This window comes from Sminthopsis crassicaudata, chromosome 4 (genome assembly GCF_048593235.1).
Source record: "Sminthopsis crassicaudata isolate SCR6 chromosome 4, ASM4859323v1, whole genome shotgun sequence".
Taxonomy (NCBI): domain Eukaryota; kingdom Metazoa; phylum Chordata; class Mammalia; order Dasyuromorphia; family Dasyuridae; genus Sminthopsis; species Sminthopsis crassicaudata.
Genome location: NC_133620.1, coordinates 443,718,813 through 443,740,727, shown reverse-complemented (window position 1 = coordinate 443,740,727; position 21,915 = coordinate 443,718,813). Strand labels below are relative to the sequence as shown.

General features: G+C 38.7%; 2 pseudogenes; one reads left to right on the top strand and one right to left on the bottom strand.

The window, feature by feature from the left end:
* The first annotated feature begins 3,183 nt into the window (after positions 1 to 3,183).
* On the top strand, positions 3,184 to 4,165 carry LOC141540944 (uncharacterized; annotated as a pseudogene).
* A 12,013-nt stretch (positions 4,166 to 16,178) lies between these two features.
* LOC141540943 (polyadenylate-binding protein 4-like) lies at positions 16,179 to 21,020 on the bottom strand (annotated as a pseudogene).
* Between the last annotated feature and the right edge of the window lie 895 nt (positions 21,021 to 21,915).

Sequence of the window (21,915 nt, the reverse complement as noted above, 5' to 3'; positions counted from 1 at the left end):
CTTTCCCCATAACACGATTTCTCACAAGTGAAACAGATGAGATGGGAAATAATTCAAGAATGTTATTCCAAATAATTACTATTGATGCCTATAAAAGAATATAAAGAAATAACAGTGAAGGGCTCACATTTTCCCCCTCCAGGTTAATTAAATTGTGCACCAAGATGTCTCATCTCTTGACAAGCATCTTCACCATCTTAGATATTTTCTACCAATATTGTGGCCAAGATGAGGATTGTGACACAATGAGCCAAAGTGAACTGAAGGAATTTCTGGAAAATGAGTTGCAATCTATTCTGAAGATGAGAGCTTTCTGTTAGGAGCAATGGGCTGGGACAACCGGCAGCCATGTTTTCTTTGATTTGGTATTTGTCATATTGAGCCATACCTAAAAAGAAGAAGCTGGGTGATATAGTGGACAGAAGAGAGTTGAGATCAAATCCTGCTTCAGACAATTATCAGTGATATAATGTTGAACAAGGCACTTAACATATCTCAGCCTCAGTTTCTTTACTTGTAAAATGGGGGAAAGAGTAGCACCTAATTCCCCAGGTTATTGTGAAGATCATCATAAAACAGGATATACAAAGTAATTCACAAACCCTAAAGAACTATACAAAACCCTAATTATCATTTGTTTTTAATAAGGAAGAAGCAAATTAATTTAGAATCTACTAATATCTAATTTAATGAGGTAGTAAATAATTAGCTATTCTTGAGACAAAAAAGGGCTATATTCAACTCCCACCACTAACACAAACAGGCTGTGTAATCCTTAATATCCAAGTATTAAGGCAACTTTCTAAGACTATGGAGGAAGGAAGGAGGAACATATTCAGGGGCTTTCAGAGGGCAAAGAAATAAAGAGAAAGAGAAAGCCAACCATATTTGCTAATTGGTGATTCCCAAATACTTAGTGCAAATTTAACCTGTTTTTTGTTATTATTGTTGTATTCATAGTTTTAAAAACACCAGCTATCTTATATTCACTCAACCTAGTACCCAGCAGGGTTGCTATCTAAATTATAATGTTTATTCCCTAAAATTACTTGTTACTTAATAGCAAGCAATAGAAGTGCAGGATAGCAAAGACTATTAGACCAAACTTCATTAATGACAGGGAAAGTTTCCGATGCATTTATTTTCTTTTTTCCACTTTTCTACTATAAAGAATCCTGAAGATCCTGATACTGTGGATGTAATCATGCTTAATCTGGATCGGGATCATAATAGGAGAATAGATTTTACTGAGTTCCTGTTGATGATATTCAAACTGACAATGGCATTCAACAAAGCTTTCAAGAAAGAATACCGACATGATCATCATGAGGATCACCCAGAAAGTGATGAAGAAGGAGAACAAAAACAGGGGAAATCAGGATCCAGAAACTCAAGATGGGAGAATGAGGAAGAAGATAGGACATCCAGAACTGGACAATCACAAGAAACACGGAAATTCAGTCACAAGTCTGACAGAGAAGAGAGGGAGAAAAAAAATTCTCTGTCAAGCTCACAGCAGAAGGACTCAAATTTAAGCAACTCAGGACAGCGTAATAAAGATGAACAAGCATCCAGCTCAAATAAACAGAAAGAAAAACAACAGAATACAAGGAAAAGCCCCTCCGAAATAAAAGGAGGAGAAGAATACAAAATGGACTCAAAGAAACACAACAGGAAAAGATATAGATGCAAAAGTAGTAAAATGGGTATGACAAAGAAGAAAATGAATTTTAAAAAAAAGACATTCAGTGACATTTGAAGGGCAAGAAAAAAATAATAAAAGGCCGAAATCTTCAACAAAAGAAAATTACAGCTCTAAATCAGACTCAGAGAATGACTCAGGATCAGAAGCTACCACAGAGTCTGCATATTCTCAAGGAAAAAGAAAGAATTCAGATTATTGCTCAATAAATTGGAGGAATGGAAAATGTTCCAAATCAGGTTCTACTCAAAAGTTTTCACATAATCAAAGTAAACATAGGTCCAACTCAGAGGAGGAAACGTGGAGTTCTGATTCCGATAGGGCCAGTTCCAAGCAGTCCACCCATTCCAGACGACATGGCTCAGTCTCGAGCTCAGGCTCAGGTACCTGCTCAGGATCAAAGTCAGGCTCCAGCTCTAGCTCAGAATCTGGCTCAGAATATGGTTCAGGTCAATTTTTAGGCTCTAAGCACAAGGGCTCTAGCTCAAGCCATTCTTCCAGCTCAGGGAAATCTGGCTCAGGATCAGGTCATTCATCTAGCACCCAGGGACAGGGATCCAGTTCTGGTGGCAGGTCCAAAAATTGGGGAAGTCAAAGGCAGAGTTCCAGTTCCAGACAGTCCTCCACCTGTGGAAGACACAGCTCAGGCTCAGGCTCTGGCTCGGGATCCTGCTCAGGATCAGATTCAGACTCTAGCTCTGGCTCAGAATCTGGCTCAGAATATGGTTCAGGTCAATCTTCAGATTCTAAGTACCAGGGCTCTAGCTCAGGTCACACTTCTAGGTCTGGCCGACATGGCTCAGGCTCTGGCTCTGGTTCCAGACAGTCACCTCAGTCTGGCCAACATGACTCAGTTTCAGGTCATTCATCTGGCAGCCAGAGGCATGGATCTAGTTCTAGTGGTCGGTCCAGCAGTAGGGGAGGACAAGGGCACAGTTCCAGTTCCAAGAAATCCTCCAGCTCTGGAAGACATGGCTCAGGCTCCAGCTCTGGCTCTGGATCCTGCTCAGGATCAGCTTCAGGCTCTAGCTCTGGCTCGGAATCTGCTCAGAATCTGGGTCAGAATATGGTTCAAGTCAATCTTCAGGCTCTAAAAACCAGGGTTCCAGACCAGGTCATTCTTCTAGCTCTCGTCGACATGGCTTAGGTTCTGGCTCCAGTTCAGGCAATCATCTCAGTCTGGTCAACATGACTCAGGATCAGTCATCTAGCAACCAGGGGCATGGATCTAGCTCTAGTGGCAGGTCCAGCAGTAGGGGAAGCAAGGACACAGTTCCAGTTCTCAATACTCCTCCACCTCAGGCTGACATGGCTCAGGCTCCAGCTCTTGCTCGGAATCTGGCTCAGAATCTGATTCAGGTCGATCTTCAGGCTCTAAGCACAAGGGCTCTAGCTCAGGCCATTCTTTTGGCTCTGGGAAGTCTGGCTCAAGATCAGGGCATTCATTTAGCAATCAGGGACAGGGACCTAGTTCTGGTGGCATGTCCAGCAGTCTGGGAAGTCAAGGGCAGAATTCCAGTTCTCAATACTCCTCCACCTCAGGCTGACATGGCTCAGGTTCCACCTCTGGTTCAGAATCTGGCTCAGGATCTAGTTCAGGTCAATCTTCAGGTTCTAAGCAATGGGACTCTAGCTCAGGTTATTCTTCTGACTCTGGGAAGTCTGGCTCAGGATCAAGCCATTCATCTAGCAGCCAGGGACAGGGATCTAGTTCTAGTGGCAGGTCCAGAAGTCGAGGCAAGGGCACAGTTCCAGTTCCAAGAAATCCTCCAGCTTTGGAAGACATGGCTCAGGCTCCAGCTTTGGCTCTGGATCCTGCTCAGGATCAGGTTCAGGCCTTAGCTCTGGCTTGGAATCTGGCTCAGAATCTGGCTCAGAATACAGCTCAGGTCAATCTTCACGCTCTAAGAACCAGGTCTCTGGCTCATGCCATTCTTCCAGCTCTGGAAGTCATGGCTCTGGCTCTGGCTCTTACTCCAGCTCTATCTCCAAGCAGTCATCCAGATCTGGAAAGTCTGGCTCAGGCTCTAGCTCCAGTTCCAGTCAGTCATCTCAGTCTGGTCAACATGGGTCAGGATCTGGTTGGTCTCTAGCAGCCAGGAGCATGGATCTAGTTCTGGTGGCAGGTCTAACAGTAGGGAAATACAAGGCTACAGTTCCTGTTCCCAACAGTCTTCTAGCTTTGGTCTATATGGCTTAGCCTCTGGCTCTTTCTCTGGTCGAGAGGTGTCTGGGTCAGGTCAACCATCTAACAGTCAGGAACATGGATCTTGTTCAAGTGAAACATCAAGGAATCATGGAAGACAAAGGTATAGGTCCAATTCCAAGCAGTCTTCCAGCTCTGGTAGACGTGGTTCTGATTCTGACTCTGGCTCTGGCTCTTGTTCCTGCTTTGATTTAGACTCTGACTCTAAATCTGGAAGAGAATATAGCTCTTCTATAGAGACTTCTTCGTGGTGGTGAATTAATATTATTGTTGATCAATAATCCTGCTTGCCAAATTTATTCTCCTAGTCTTACGTTGCAGATGTCAAACCCTTCCACGGTAAATGGGCTATAAACCATCAAAACATTGCTGCAGCTTCGGCACTTTTAAACACAATTGTCACTAATTGCTGATTCCTCAGTGTATGTTAAATAGGTTAATTAATAACTTTTCAAAAAAAAAAAAAAAAAGGACTAGGAATCATGCTCTTTTTCCTCCAAAAAATTTAGATAAAATTTTAGGAAAAAATGAAAGAGGAATTTCCCCCATTTTTATCCAAATAGCAAAAATGTGAACTCTAATGATCTTCAAGGAAACTCATTCAAAAATTGTTCCAGCAGCCTAGAAAGAAATATAGGGAATAATTCCTGGACCTCTGACTTTAGACCACTCTTCCTTTCACTAACCATCCCATTTAGGAGAATTTTGTATGTTAGGAGAAGAGATATAAATGTGTGTTACTATTGTACAGCTCTGGTAATTGAATATAACAACCTCAGAATTGGTGACATTACATTCCTTTAGGACATTTGGTAAATTTTAAAATGGATCTCATTATAACTGACAATAAACAATTGGTTATCAAATACTATGGTTTCTGTCTTTTATTCTTCATAGTAATAAAATTCAGAAGATATTGATTTGGCCCAATTGTGGAAAACAAATGTAGGAAAACTAGGAAAGTAATGGGACACAATAATATATAGCTAGTTATAAGAGAGAACTCAAGGTTTTCTATCCAGTTTTTCTACAAAATGTAACACTTAAACTGCATCTTTAAAAAAGCAGGAATTATCATAGGTAGAGGTAAGGAGGCACTTGAAAGTATCAGGGTAGTCGTTCCTCTCTGGTTAATGGAAATGAACAGAAAATTTTCCAATGAAGAAATAAAAACAATAACTACCCATATGAAAAAATGTTCTTAATCATTATTGATTAGTGAAATACAAATCATAACAACCTTGATCTATCATTTTTTTTAATTTGGTAATTTTCCCCAGTTATATGTATAAAGCATTTTTTATCATTCATTATAAAATCTTAGAGTTCCAGATTCTCTCCCCTCCTTCCTTTCCATTCCATCCCCACTGAAAATGCAAACAACTTAATATAGCTTATATATGTGTAGTCTTGTAAAACATTTCCATAATAATTGTGTAATAAAAGAAAATGTAGACCAAAAAATTCTCAAGAAAAATAAAATTAAAAAACATGCTTCAATCTATATTTAGATACCATCAGTTTTTTGTCTGTATGTAGAGCTTTTTTCCTCATAAATGCTTGGATCATTAAGTTGCTGAGAATAGTTATGCCATTCATAGATTATCCTCTTGTAATATTGCTGTTATTTTATACACGGTACATTTCATTTTTCATCAGCTCATGGAAGACTTTCCAGGTTCTCCCAAGAGCATCCTGATCATCATTCTTGAGATATCATTTTATGCCTATCAGACTGGATTAAATGACTGAGGGAGCAAGCAACAAATGTTGGAGGAGATATGAAAAAATTGGAAAACTAATTTATTGTTGGTAGAAATGTGAAATGTTCCCATCATTTTGAAGAACAATCTGGAATTATGCTCAAAGAGTTATTAAACTGCTTTTGACTCAACAATATCAAGAGCAGGTCTATTTCCAAAGATGATTAAGGAAAAAAAATAAGCAAATATTTTTAAAATGTTTAGAACACCTTTCTTTGTGGTGGCAAAAAAACTGGAAATAGTAGAGATATCCATCAACTGAGGAATGGTTGAACAAATTGTGTGTATAATTGTGATGGAATACTACTGGGCTATAAGAAATGATGAGTTCAATGATCTTAGAAAAATATGCATAGACTTGAATGAAATAATGAAGAGCAAAATGATCAATACCAAGAAAGCATTGTATACAGTAACAGTGATTTTATTTTAAGATTGACTTTGAATGAATAAGACTATTATTAATACCAAAATTAACTACAAAGAACACATAAAGAAAGAAGCTATCTGTATCCAGAAACAGAACTGATAAATAAATGTGTAAAATAATTTTATACACACACACACATATAGATATAAATATATAGGTACACACACACACATACACACACACACACTTATTTGTGAATAATGACATTCATCTCTAGGATGAGAGTCTAGGAAAAGGGAAAAAAAGGAGGGGAAAAATTTATATGATAACTTTATTAGAAATTTAAAAGTAACAATTGTTAATAATGAACTTGAAGCTTCATGTGCAATCATCTATTTTATTATGCTATGTTATGGAATTGTTTGCTTTATCCCATAAACTAAAAACAAAATATTTCAAAAGAAATAAAAAAGCATTAGAGATGGATAGCTAATGCAAAGAAAGAAACAAGAACTAGCACGTAGAATATGGAAAACAATAGACAAGTCTTTCTAGACCACAGAGTATGGGAGGGGATATATTGTGTCAAAAGATTGGTAAGATAGGAAAGATTCAGGTTGTGAAAGGCTTTAAAAATCAAACAAAAGAGTTTCCATCTGATCCTAGTGGTAATAAGGAGCCACTGGAGTTTACTGAGTAAGGGGGGAAGGGAGACATGGCCAAATGGATAATTTAGTAAAAATCACTTCTACAGCTTTGTGAAAGGTGAGTTGGAATCTAGAAAGACTTGAGACAGAGAAACCTGTTAGGAAACAACTTTAATAGGTAACATATATAGATCTATCAAAAGAATATGATAAAGCTGTGCTATAGGGATTCGTACAAGAAAATTAAACATAACTTTTGAATATAGACTATAAGTGTACTTGGTCAAATCCTCAGAATAATTCCAAAGGAAAACCCCTTGCTTCAAAGAAACCCTTTGTCATGTAGTGCTGAATTTTCACAGTTCCAGTATAAAAGAACAATATTTTAAATTTATTAGGAGAAAGACCTTCATTTACGAAAGAATATTGTTTTAAATAGCTAAGAATTATTGTTCAGCTACGTGAAATCAGAGAACTGAACCAAATATAATATCTCCCCAAAAGCATGCAAGCTCAAGTTGGAATCCAAGGTAACATATCCTGTAAAGCTAGACCTAATTATAATTATAATGTTGACAACAATAAAAAGGCATCTGTTGCATTTCTATACTAATAGTAGTGATACTTTAGCAACAAGGCAGCTGGGTGATGCAGTGGGTAATGTATTGGTCCTGAAGTCAAAAAAAGCAAAATTCAAATTTAACTTCAGATACTTACTAGCTATATGACCCTGAACAAGTCCCTTAACCCCAACTTGCCTTCCTTTTCTCAGTGGCAAAATGGGGGTAACAACAACACATACCTCTTAGGATTGTTGTATGGATCAAATGAGATGTTAGTGTAAAGTGCTTAGCACATTGTCTGGCACATGATCAACAATATATAAATGCCTCTCCCCTCCCTCCTCTTCTCAATAATCAATCAAAATGTGTACAAGCACTTCTTTTCTAAATAAACCAGCATTTAGCCATTCATTTCCTATCCTGTATTTATGAAGCTAATTTTTTTAATTTAAAAAACATAAGCATGTTTTTGTCTCTGTTGAATTTATATGATTTTACATCATCTTATATAATCTAGTTCTTCAGTCTAGCCAATCAACATCATTGATATTAATTTTATCATAACAATGTAAAAAAACGATAAGGGGAGTATATTAGGATAACCCTGATCAATTGATCGTCTGAAAGGCTAATTGATGCAATCACAGAAAGTAGGAAGAAGTTAACAGAGACAAAGAGATGTTAAGATCTGAGAGGAAGTTCAAAAAGTTTCTACACTTGTTATTCTTTCTGAGGGATGAAAAAGTTTTCCAGAATGAATGCAATTAAAAGACAATTGGCCACCAACTGGTTAATTACATCCCCTGTGGCCCTTTAAAAAAAAAAAACAGGCTACATTCTGGGATGTGTAGGATGTTCTTAATATGAGATGCCTAAATATATGTACATTTTGATAACTGATTTTCAACACAATTTGGTTCCTTTTTAACTCTATATATTTTATTTTATGTATTTAAAAACTTTCTGAGAAGGGCTCTAAAGGTCTATGACACAAAAAAAATATTTAAAATCCATGATCTGGAGAATCAGTGGAGAAAAGAGACAGTTCTGAGGAGAGTAAATACCCAACAGAGAATGAAAATTTCTCCTTGCCTTTGGGAAAAGATGGGATTTCTTCCTCTTGCCTCTACCATTGTCCATGATCTTGAAGTCTGCCCATTGGGAAACACTACATCCACTAAAAATGAATCAAAATATGAGCAGAAGGATGATTGTGATTTCAGAGAAAGTTCACCCTGGTGATCAGGATATAAGCTGTTAAGAAAAAGCCATGGAGCTCAGCTGAGTAGTCTACCCAACACCATCAATAAGGGAAAGAAATCAGATTTCTAATGTTGAAGGTATGAATTATCTCTATACTCAACATTGGTGGTGTCAAATTCAAATAAAACAGAAGCCACTAAACCATATTTAAGGATCCCTTAGAAAACCACAAATTAACATTATCTATGTTTTATTTTATTATTATTTACTTTTCTAAATATGTTCCAATTATATTTTATTCTGGTTTAGACCATTTGCCAATGTTGTGACATGTTTGGCACTCTGTGTCTATTCTTCCTATTGAGGCCACACATAGTTTTGTTAGGGGATGTTTTGTTACTATTATTTTTATGATATCATATCAAATACCTTTGTTTTGAGCTAATTGTGTCAAGTGGTAAATATACAGACATATAGACAGATAAAAAAGGCTATTAAGTAGCATTTTTAAGAATACAGAATACGTTAAAAAGAATATAACACTTTCTTCAGTGCTTTTTACTTTCATGCTAGGTCATCAGGAGATCATCTACCTCAGGTCCATGGTACTCTATGGCACTGAAAGTAAAGGCATAGAATGGGAGATAAATCTTGTAACTTCTCTAACATCTTCTGGGGAGCCTGATGTCTTCCTGCCTCTTGTCTCCAAAATCCAACTTTGCCCCAAAGTACAGCAATGCCAAAGATTCATTTTCTATGGTACTGAACAGTATTCTAAAGTTCTGTCAAATAAGAGTCTGCTGTCACCTACAAAGATCTTCCCTACACTCACTTTTTCCATAATAATACTGCCTGAATTAAGGCAATCTGAGGAAAGACTCATTTTTTTCTGTTCTTTTCTGTTAATAGGCACACACACACACACACACACACACACACACACACACACACACATTTCACAAAAGTAGATTCTCTTCTGGGATTTCAGACATTCCAATCTCATTATCCCACTCAGACTCTTCTCTTAATCCTCCTTTTCCCCAAAACCAACTGATGTGACCTGAAAGATCTAGAACTATATAATGTGGCTCCTTCCTTGCAGACACAACATTCTGATCTATGTTGGCTTACTTTGGTTTCCTGCAAGGGAGCACCACTATTAAGAGGAATTAAAAAGAAGAAACTGGCAGTACCTCAAGAAAATTTGATCATTTTGATCAAAATCTGTCTTCTTCTCTAAACTCTTCCCAAAGAAATAACTGCTGTATATTGAGGAACATTGGCCTATATGCTATGGGGACATGCAGACTGACCAAAAAATACCAGTTTCAACTGTGTCAAGAGAAAATCCAAATGGACTAATCCCAACCTGGAAACAGCTTCTCCATGGTAATAGTCAGCCACTACGGGAAGTCAGGGTCAAATTCCAACTTTTTTTCTCTCCTACAGTCTCAGTCATATCTCCACAACAAATATTACCTAAGTGAAGCAATAGCTACCTGGCCCAAATCAACATCCTAGATACCATATAGAAATAGATGGGATAGTGAAACATGCTCAGTGGATAAGTTGCCAGAAAGTATTAGAATATGTCTTTGGAGGTTTTCTAACAAAGGTTATGATATTATATATTATATTATTTTATATCACATTACTACATATAACAATATATATTACATATATGTTATTTATATTATACATTATTATTTATCATAATATCTAGCATTTACATAATGCCTTTAAGGTTGATAAAGCACATTATAAATATTATCATCTTTTATCCTCAGAATGATCTTAGGCATAGGTATTATTATTATCCTCATTATATAGTGAAAGGAACTGAGGTAGACAATGTTTAAGTGACTTGTCAAGGATCACAAAGATAATAAGTGTCCAGGATCTGAACTTAGTCTCCAAGTCTAATACCTTATCTACTGAGCTACATAATTGTTTATAGGGTGTAGTCCTCATGGAATCCTTTTTTCCAGTATGGACTAGACAGGACAGTTGGTAAGGTTCCTTCCAAGTTGTAAATACTATAGTTCTATGATAAATGAGTTGAATTTGAGAGCATGTCATCCAGCATCTTGATCTTTATGGAGTTCTTTGTCCTCTGCTCCTTAACAAACCCTGATAGCCAGACAATTTAAGTTTAATTCACTAGAAACCAACTGGACCTGTTCACTCATCATGTTGGTGTTTACTATCAGATTAAAATAATTTACAAGGCAAAATCTCCCTTACTGACAGGACAATAGAAGTCCAACAACATATCTCTCTAATCTAATGATTCATTTAAATAAATGAATCCCTCCTAAGTAAATTCATGTTCTACGACTGAAAGAGATTCAAAGTGACCCTCTATCAGAGGTTTTCAAACTATGGCCAGTGGACCAGATGCGGCCCTGCTGAGGACATTTATGCGCCTGCCGGATTATGGCAAATGGGCTGAGGGCCGGAGACAGAGTGTGAGTTTTTGTTTTTACTATAGTCCGGCCCTCTCACAGTCTGAGGGACAGTGAACTGGCCCCCTATTTAAAAAGTTTGAGGACCACTGCCTAGCTGTTCCCCATAGGCAACATTCTATCTCTTCTCTCTTTGCATTTGTACAAATAATCCTCCACTATGGAATTGTATTTACTTCTACACCTAAACCTCTTAAAATCCTTAGCTTTCTTTAGGGCACTGCTCAATCACATTCACCACAAGTTTTTATTTTTCCTAATTCTCTCTCTTTCCCCTTAGTTACTATGGTTTTCTCTCTCTCCCTCTCCCTTTCCCTCTCCTTTTCCTTCTCCCTCTTTCTCTTCCTCTCTCTCTCTCCCCCTTTCCCTTTCCCTCCCTTCTTCCCTCTTTGTGCTTCTCTGTCTTTCTGTATCTGTCTCTCTCATGTCCTTCCCTGTATCTTGTCTCCAAAATTCAACTTTTCCCCAAAATATAGAAAGTCTAAAGACTCATTTTCTATGGCACTGAAAAATATCCTAAAGTTCCCTCAAATCAGAGCCTGCTGCAGCTGCAAAAATCTTCCCTGCACCCATGTTTTCCATAGTAATAGTGCCTGCCTGCCTGCTTATCTGACTATCTGTCTGTCAGCGGATCCATCTGTCTCTCCATTCAAGCTTACATCTGTCTGTGTGTGTATCCATCAGATAGCCAGATAGGCTGTCCATCCATCTATCTGTTCATCTGTCTCTGTCCATATTTCCACCCATCTGTCAGTCTGTCCATCTGTCTGTCCATCAATCTGTATGTCTATTTGTTCCTGTCTGTGTGCACATGTGCTTGTGTCTGTCTGTCTATGTTTCTTTGTCTCTGTCTCTTTCTCTATGTGTAAGTATGTTTCTGTGTCTCTGTCTCTGCACATGTGTGTCACTTTCTCAACTGCATTGTATCACTTTATATAATTTATATTTATCTGTCTGTGCATATTGGGGGGGATTACTCAAGATTCAGAGTAACCAAGTTCAAATCCTGCTTCCAACACTTATTACCTGAGGGTCCCAAGCAAGTCAGGCTTTCATTCTCTTCATCTGTAAAACAAGGGGTTTGGACAAGCTGGGAATTTTGAAGCTGAATTTTGTAACTCTGTCTTCTCAAGAAAGTAAGTTGCCTGATAGCCAGGCTGGTTTTCATGTTTGTCTTCCAAGCCCAGGGAAGGCCCTGGATATAACAAGCATGAATAATTATGGAATTGAGACTCCCCTGGCCCTCTCCTCTGACCCTAGAATTGATTGCACAGTCAGGAGTAGTCACAGAGCCAGCTCTCATCTTCCAATTCTTAGTTAACAGTGGAAAAGTGGAAAAGGATTAGTGCTACAGCTTTTTATACCTTGATTGCTGCTGTTCTGAAGATGCTAAATCCAAAGCTACATTAATCATAGAGCCCAAGGAGGGCTAGTGGTGGCAAGCAGCAACAGCTACCCTTTCCATGTGAACCTTATGACATATCTTTCAGAAGCAGCAGCTTCCTGATTCCCCAGAGTCCTGGATGTCCCTCCATCCTAGAATAAACAGATTCCAGGATAAGGTGTTCCTGGGTGTGAGATTTATTTCAAGGTGACAACCTCCCTTAGAAGGGACTTTTTTCCATATGACGATTTCATAGGATGATATTGCTTTGCTTGACATCATGGCCTAAGGCTGATAAGGGTGATCCATAAACTGGATATTATTACCAAATAAATGCAGAGTGAACATGATTGAACTCCACCCTGATTTCTATACCTAGCCTGGCCTGTTGGGTGAATTTACCTAAACTCCATCATCATTCCCTTTGGTACTGACCCAGATTGATGACAGATTTACCATTCACAGTGCCATGCCAAGCACGGTGTACAGGATGCCCATGTTGTGCTCTCAAACAGGCAGAGGCTGGCACCTGGACACCAATGCTAGAACCCTACCCTTAAAATTCCAACTCTCTCCCAAATTATGTAGTTCTCTCCTATCCATTTTTCTTGGCACCCAAACAAAATCCTGGGAGTTGAATCTATGTGTCTGTCTGTCTCTCTGCCCATCTGTCTGGTTGTCTTTCGGTCTATCTGCCCACCTGTCTCTCTGTCCATCTATTCATCAGTCTGTCTGTTTGTCTATCCCTGTTTGTATGTGCATGTGTCTCTCTGTGTCTATGTCTCTTCGTCTCTCTCTCTTTCTCTATGTGTATGTATGTTTCTGGGAGTTCAAACTGGGAGTCGAGATATTTGAGCCCAAATTTCCTTTCTGATACTAGTTAAATTAGTTTGGATATAGATTCATAGTGGACATAACACTTAGGCTTTTGCAAAATAGTAGACCTTCAACAGGCAAGAGAGTCAAGGTGAGATGAGAAGTCCAGACACAGAGAATACCATGAGGAAAGGCCCAGAAGAAATAATAAGCCTGAACAAGGCATCATAACTCATCAGGTAAGTTAAAGCATAGAATCAGAGGGCTTAACCTCTCACAATTCCAATTTCCTCATCTCTAAAATGGGGGTAATATCTAGAATACTTACCTCACACAATCAAGAGTTTTGCAAATCTTAAAGTATTATATAAATGTCAAGTATTTTTGTCATCATCATTATTATTAATAACATGTGATTATATCCAAGGTCTAGCCCAAATGCCACTTCCTCCAAGGAGTGTTTTCTAATTATTCTAGTTTTTATTAATGTGCCTATCTTTCAATCTCTTTATTGTTGTGGTTCAGCCATTCAGTTATGAATTATATTACGTGGCCCTTTTGACATGGCTTTCTTGGCAAAGATACTGGAGTAGTTTGCTATTTCCTTTCCTATTGTAAACCCATCTTTACATATAGGAAACTGAATTAAGTGGAAGTTAAATGACTTACTTAGAGTCAGTCAGCTAGTAAGTGTCTGAGGATTCGAATTCAGGTCTTACCTTCTCCAGGTCCAAAGCTCTACGCAATATACCACCTAGCTGCACCCTAAGCTCTTAGTACTATAAAATTAAGCATTTTTTAAAAATCTATATTCCTATTTGTCCTCTGTGGTTTTGTGGTTAATCTAATTCAGCTTAACCAATAATTATTGAGCACCTTCATAAGATAAAGGATTTTGGAAGGGATTCCAACTTTTTGATTAGTGAATTGATTGAACCTTCCTAGTTATTATAAAAAGGGGGTGGGAAAGGAACAGACATTTACTAAATAGTTACCCATGTTCAAGGCACTGTACTAAGTTGTTTACCATTATTATTTCACTTAATCCTCACAACCCCAGGATATAGATGTTGCTACTATCTCAGCTGAGGAAACTGAGGCAAATAATATGACATGTCCAGAGTCACACTCTACTGTCTGAAGCCGCATTTGAAATAGAATCTTCCTAATTTCAGGCCCAGTGCTCTGTACACTATAAGAAGACTCATTTTTATGAATTTAAAATGGATCTTAAACATTTATTAACTATGTGAACATGGGCAAATCATTTCACCCTGTTTGCCTCAATTTTCTCATCTGAAAAATGAACTGGAAAGAAAATGGCAAAACATTTTAGTATCTTTGTCAATAAAAGCTCATTTGGGGTCACAAACAGTCAAACATAACTAAAATGAATGAACAACTGAAAGCTATGTAGTAATCTCCCAACTGGCTTCCATGAGGGGGAGGGGGGAATGCTATATTGGTTTGGGGTAGAAAAGAAGATAAGACCTATTCATCTCCCTAGTAAGATTTCTAGCATCTAGGGAGATAGAACACTCACAAAAAATCAAAAACATAATGTTCTTTAATTTAATTTAAGCAAATAGGGGAGAAACAAACCTAGTGCCATGTCATGAGCGACAAGGGCTATGGAAGACTATTTGGAGGAGGATATTCTTAAATCAGGCTTCATGGTGGAAGTAATGTGTGGGCTGGGCTTTAAAAAGATGCTAGGACAATAGTCAAGAGGGTCAAGGTGGGACAAGAAGTCCAGGTACAGAGAACAAGGCTGTGAATAAAGGCCAAGAAGAAAGGAAAAGCATTATTTGAGCAAGGCATCATAAATGGTCAATAAGTCAGAACATAGAGTATGAGGAGAAAAGCAGTATGCAATAAGGCTGGTAAATCATCAAGGGCCACATGGAGCTACTAAAAGTTTTAAGCGGCAGAAGTGACACAACCAAATAGAGTATACATGAAGAAGATTAATCTATCAGGCTTGGGAAGGATAGATTGGGCAGAGAAGAGATGATGGGCAGGCCTATTGAAAGGCAACTACAATAATTTAGGAAAGTCAATAAAATAATTAACAACTTGAAGACCCTTCCAAATCTAGATCTAAAATATTGTCAATCCACGAAGCCCAAGTTCATATATTTTATTAGGCTGCTGCTATGAACTAGGTTCTGGAGATACAAAGACAAAAATGAACTAGTATACCCTCAATTAGTTTATCTTCTATATTAAGAATATAATGAACATTAGACATTGGGTAAATAATGATACCACTATGTAATAAAGTATAGTTGTTTTATAAAAAGAAAAGGGCAGAGACCTAAGAGATATTCATAGTTAGTGGGATGACAAATGGAAATGAAGCAAAAGAGACTAAAAATTGATCAGACATGTAAAAAGAAAAAAAAATTCTTTTTAGAAGAGAAAATTTCCATTAAATTGAATTGAATTGAAAGTTAACAAGGTCCAGAACATATGTAAAAAATCTTTTCAACCACTTCTTTTGGTCAAATTTTAACAACTAAAAAACTTAAGATTTTCCAAAAATTAACTTTTCCAAAATTAACTTTTCCAAAAGGAAACACTTACAAAATGGCATCCATTTTGCCAGTGTGTAGACAGGCAATATGTGAAGAAGTCTCTACATGTTGAGCAAACATCTATCCAGAGGTTATTTGCCTTCCAAGTTTCCAGTTTTCCTGGTATAGGAGGGAGTAGCAACCACAAGAACTTCTAAACACCTTCTTTCTTGGCAAGATGAGCTTGTAATACAGCAATCACTTCTCCTTTTTGAGATTCCAGTGTATGCAGCAGCTCTGAATTATCAGTATCCAGATGCATTCCTGTGGTCTTCCTTGCTAAACTAACACCATGGCTTAAATTAATGACAACAAAATGCTTTCCCACTATCTACTATTCCTTTGGAGGAGCAGCAGCCAAGATGGAAATCTGTAAAGGTTCCAAATCTTATAGATGAACTGCAAGCTGAGTTATCTCCAAAGGCTGCACAGGGGCTTTGGACATTTAAAAGGTATTTATAAGGACACTTCTAGGTTCTAGGTCTACAAAGGGTCTGAGAGATCAATTTTGCACAGCAGTAGAGACCCTAACTCACTGAGGTAAAATAGGAAGGCCACGAGAAGCTTGGACGTTATTGGTGGGATGCTGGTAGGAGCGGGTTGGACATGACCCAGCCTGGCCGATGACATCTGACACTCCTTGGAAGCCATGAAGGCATCATAAATTAATTTTATCTGGGCTGTTTGATTGGGTACGTAATAACAAAGTCTATTCTGAACCTGAGCCACTGCTAGCATGAAGTAACCCTCCCAGGAGTCAGCTGAAACTGACTGATTATTATCATAAAGCTCTTATTCCTGTACTGATTGTTTTTAAAAAATGGGTTTTTCTTTCTTCTTTCCTTTGGGCAAATGAGACTTGCAAGGGTTTAGAGATCATAGTGCACCCATTCATTTCTGTCACTCTTTTGGTAGCCTCATCAAGTGAGGAAAAAATCAGACAAAGCCACAATTTTGTTTCACCCATCTTTGAGCATCACACTGGCATGAATAATTGATCCAAAAGGAAAGAATTCCTTCCTTAATTTTTCAGAACTTGTCATTCAGGTTCTTAAGATAGAGATTTATGCTCTAGTAGTAGCTAAGTCTCTTCTATTTTAGCTGCTCACATTTCCATTTTAACTCAGCCTGGCACTCAATTTTTTTTTCTCTCCCCAGATTATAGATACCATTTTCCACTTGATATCTTTTCAATCAGTTTTCTCAAAACTAACCAAACCAAAGTCTTTAGATTTCCCACTAGGAGCAGTCATCATTTTTACACTGAGTTTTATAATAATTGCTGGAAAGTTCCTTCAATGTTTCATCCTCCGTGTCATCTCCAAAGTTTTTGATATAAACTTCAGTGAATTCCTTTGCTTTGTCCTTAAGTTCATCTTCCTGCTCTTTCCTTGTCTTGGATCTACTCACAAATATTTTGCAGTCCTTGAGAATTGTGCCTTTCATCTTCTCCAAATTCTACAACATCCAAGGTCTCAAAGAACTCAGATGGATAATCACTTCTCTCATCATACACTACCTGGTGGTACAAGATACTACCATATGCTAAAAAGCACTTTGTTGGCTCTTTATGCAGGTTTTTAATAATGATAATGATAACTAAGCTTTATATAGGGCTTTTTTTTCTATGTTCCAGGCACTGCGCTAAATGCTTTGCAATTATTTCTTTTGAGACTCACCACAAAGCTTTTTTTTTTTTTTTACATGCCTGATCATTATTTTTAGTCTTTTTTTCTTTATTTCCAGCTTTTATTGTCCCCATTTTACAGCTGAGGAAACTAAAGCAGACAGCAATCCCAGGGTCACACAGGTTGGTTTTGAACTCTGAGTTTCCTGACTCCAGGACCAGCTTTTTATCCATTGCTGCATCTAGATGTCTTTTTACTGAAAATAGACCCAACTCCACATTTCCTCAATTGAGGGATCCCACTGTGATCCAAGGGCAGTTCAACATCTGCTGGCTGCTGGAAGTTGTCAGAAGCAAACCCCAAAGACCTGGCAACCATGTCCCTGAAGATCTGAATGAAGAGTGCTGATCTAACAGGGCTGAATTTCTCCTACAGCTTGGTTTCAATGATATCCTGACATCAAGGGAGGCCATGCCCGAAGCTGGAGCCACTCCCCTTCCTCAGAGTGATTTTTTTTTTGAAATCAAGGAAAAAAGACACTTAAAATTTTGCCTGAAATCAAAATTTGGTTAACAGACAAGGGCAAGAAAAAGTCTAAGCTGATCAGGGAAGGGCTGTCAACACCAACCATAACCACAAAAAAGTTGTAAATATTTCCTTGGAATCATGTAACATGCTAAGCTACCCAGAAAAGCTCAAGACAAATGGGGGGGAAGGGGAGTCCTTTTCTTTCCTAAGTCATGGCTAGTATTTATCCTTTCAGTCAAAAATTCTGAATTTCTTAATAGAATTTCCCGTCCTCCTCTAAATGTTAATGAATGTCCAACTGCCCTCAGTCTGCCCCATAGTTTGCCCTTTCAAAGGGCTTTTGATATCAATGTCCCTGTTTCAATACGGGCCTTTTTTCTATAATGGCAAGCATAGGAGTAAGGGAGGTTGGTAAAATAAAAACACTAGCAGTGAACTCAAGTCCAAAAGGGAGATCTATTCGCCTCATGCGTTCAGTGACCGGCAGACAGGCCGCAGCAGCTGTGAACTTGGCCGGAAGGCTGACTCCTCCTCGGGGAGGGGAACCGAGCCACCGGCGGCAAATCCATGGACGCGGGAAAGGGTAGATCCCTGGGTGAAGGGGGAAAGGGGGAGGTGAGCGTAGGGATATGGCCGCAGAGAGCGTGAAAGAGGCTGAGGACAGAAAAAGGAGAGGAACGCGCAGAGGCACGCGCGTAGAGGGCGGAGACGGACACAGCCAGCCAGGAACCGACGCGCAATTTCCGAGCGAGGGCAGGCCGACAGAAGGACGGACACGCAGACGTCCGAGACCCAGACTCGTGGCCTAGGTGCGGAGGCGGCAGTGGGGAGGACAAGCAGACGAGTGGGGCAGAAGCGTTCTGTGTCTATGCGGGAGAATAGAGAGAGATACAGAGATAAGGTGCTGAGATAAAAAGATACATAGACAGACAGGCAGACAGATAGATGGATGGATAGATAAACAGACAAGCAGAGAGATAGATAGATAGACAGACAGAGACAGACAGACAGACAGATAGATAGATAGATAGATAGACAGACAGACAGACAGACAGACAGACAGACACAGACAGATAGATAGAAAAACAGAAAGATAAACAGATAGATGATAGATAGATGATGGATAGGCAGATAAATAGAAAGAAAGATAAACAGATAGATAGGTAGATAGACAGGTAGATAGACAAACAAATAGATGGATAGATAAACAAACAGACAGATAGGTAGATAGGAAGATAAGACAGACAGACAGACAGACAGACAGGTAGATAGACAAAAAGATAGACAGACAGACAGATGGATAGATAGATAAAAAGATAAACAGGTAAATAGGTAGATAGATAGACAGAAAGATACAGACAGAAAAATAGACAGAAAGATAGGCAGGCAGATAGGTAGATAGAAAGATAAGACAGACAGACAGAAAGATAGACAGACAGGTAGATAGGTAGACAAGTAGATCGACAGACAGAAAGATAGACAGACAGACAGACAGACAGATAGGTAGACAGACAGACAGGCAGGCATATTAGACAGGTAGATAGTTAGAAAGACAGGTAGATAGACAGACAAAGAGAAACAGAGAGAGAGATTTTGCTGGCTGTTCCAGACATGCTCATACTATAAGGGGGCTGAGGAGAGGAGGTGAAGAAGAAAGAGGGTCCTGCAGCTTTTAGGATTATTTTTCGGTTGGTCAGGTGGGTCAGCAGTATTCTGGGACCACCTGCTGGCTGCTCTATTTATAGAATTTCCTAGAAGCTCCCTTGCAAAGGGATTTCTTTCCTCAGGGAGGAGAAACCCCAGTGGCCCAGTCCCTGGAATCACTGAGTATGATCACCACAGGTCCCTCTTGGTGCACAGCGAGCAATATGAAGTGTCAGAAAAATAAATAAAACCTCTCAAGAAAAAAGAGACCAGGTGCAAGTTCTTATTCTTTTGGCCCCTAAGTGACACCCACTTAGGTGAAAACATGCAATTCACAGAATGTCGTTTTATTATTGGTCACAAAATGACATTGTGTTCATCAACAAAAACAAATCTGATCTCAGAATGGAAAGTTTTGGAAATAAAGGCATACCCTTGGACCAAGCAATATCACTACCGACCTTATAGCCAAAAGAAAAAATAATTAAGATTATAGCCTATATGTACAAAAATATTTATCATAGGATTTATATAGAAGCAAAAGCAAACAAATTAAAGAGGTAAAGTGGGGGTATCGACTGGAAAATGGCTGAACAAATTGCAACAACACTGTGAGGTAGGGGTATTGTGTTCAGTTTACAGATGAAAATACTGAGAAAAACAGAGATTAAGTGACTTGCCCAGAGTCATATAGCTATCTGAGACTGATTTGAACTCGGGTCTCTTTGGTACCAGGCCAGAGCTTTGTCTAGTGGGCCACTTAGCTGCTCATATGGTATATGAATACAGTGAAATACTAATTATCATAAGGAATGACAAAAAAAATATGATTTCAATGAAACTTAGAAAATTCTAAGAAATATGTATGAACTATATAGAGCAAAGTAGTAGGCAAAACCAGGAGAACAATTTGCACAATAAAAACAATATTGTAAAGAGCAAATCATTTTGGAAAATTTAAGAACTCTGATGAATACAAATAACCAGACACAATTCCAGAAACCACCAGCTGCTTCTCTGGGAGAGGAGGAAAAATTGATTACTGTTCATTGAAAAACAATAATAATTTAAAAATAAATTTAAAAGATCCACCAATAAGCAACCTTTACCAAAAAAAAAAAAAATAATAATAAATCACCCTCTCTCTCCAACACACCTGTCTATTTTCAGGCGGTGCCCTAACTCTGATTCAGAGCTAGCCAGATGGTAGAGTGGATGGTGCAGTCCCAGAGGGTTGGGACTGGACTCAAGAAGGTTGGGATTGGACTCAAGAAGGCCTGAAATCAAACCCAACTCAGGTATTTAGCTATAAGTGTGATCCTTTGTCTGACTCAGTTTCCTCTATTGTCAAATAGAGATAATAATAGAACCTACTCACAAAGTTGTTGTCATCACACCTGTGCTAGGTACCAGCCCTTCAATGCCTGGCTCATAAGTGCTTCACATATGCTTATTCCCCTCTCCCCTCTCCAGGTAATGCTAAAGTAAGACTACCATTGCTCACCTTAGTTGTAGCAGCTAACATCTTAGGATGATTTGAACGATCCCATTCTGAGAAATTATTTGGTTCCTTTTTGATCCTATTTGTGGTTTTAATGATGATGTAAGGACTCCTCAGGGAGAAAATTCCCTTTATTAATCCAAATTTGGCAACTGTTTTTCGATTTATTGTCTTAGGGTGTTGCCTAGGAGGTTGAAAAGTTCAGCAATGTGCCCAGACATTGTCACTGTGTCAGGGAGCATTTGAACCCAGATATTCCTGATTCTGAGGGTCACCTGTTCATTACTCTCTGCTGTCGCTAATTTGAGGCGTAAGAGAGATGATTTTGGAGAAGTGAGGGTAATTTCAAGATGCTGGGCAAATAAAACAGCTGGCTCCCAGCAGTGTGAGGGACAAAGGATATCTTGGAATCTTGGAGTCATTGTATTTGGGCCTGGTGCTCCAAAGAGACAGTGGCTTTGGGATGTGCAAAGAGAGACCCTAGGGAGTGAGGGAAGGGTCAGGGAAGCTACATGGCTAGGGTCACAGGGTCACTGTGCTTCCTGCCTGACAGGTAACATCTTGGAAGGCTTGCCCCTTTTAGGAGACAGGGATAAATGATACCACAGAAGGAAGCTGAGGCTTACAGGCATGGCTTACAATTAGTAAGCATCAAAGGCAGGATTTGGACCCATATTTTCCTTAAGTTTCAACATTATTTTCACTATAGCAGGCTGCCTTCCTACTTCAAAGGAATTTAGGAAGTATTAAATGTGATCAAGTTCAGATCATAAACAAAGGATGATGACAAGGAAGTCATAGGAAAGGATAATTCTTAATCCAAAGAAGGAAGATGCTAATGGTGGAATTTCAGGTGCTAGGCCTTCACAGGGGAAAAGATAGATGCAAAGACCTTCCTAGGTGCCTCGGAAATCTCAGT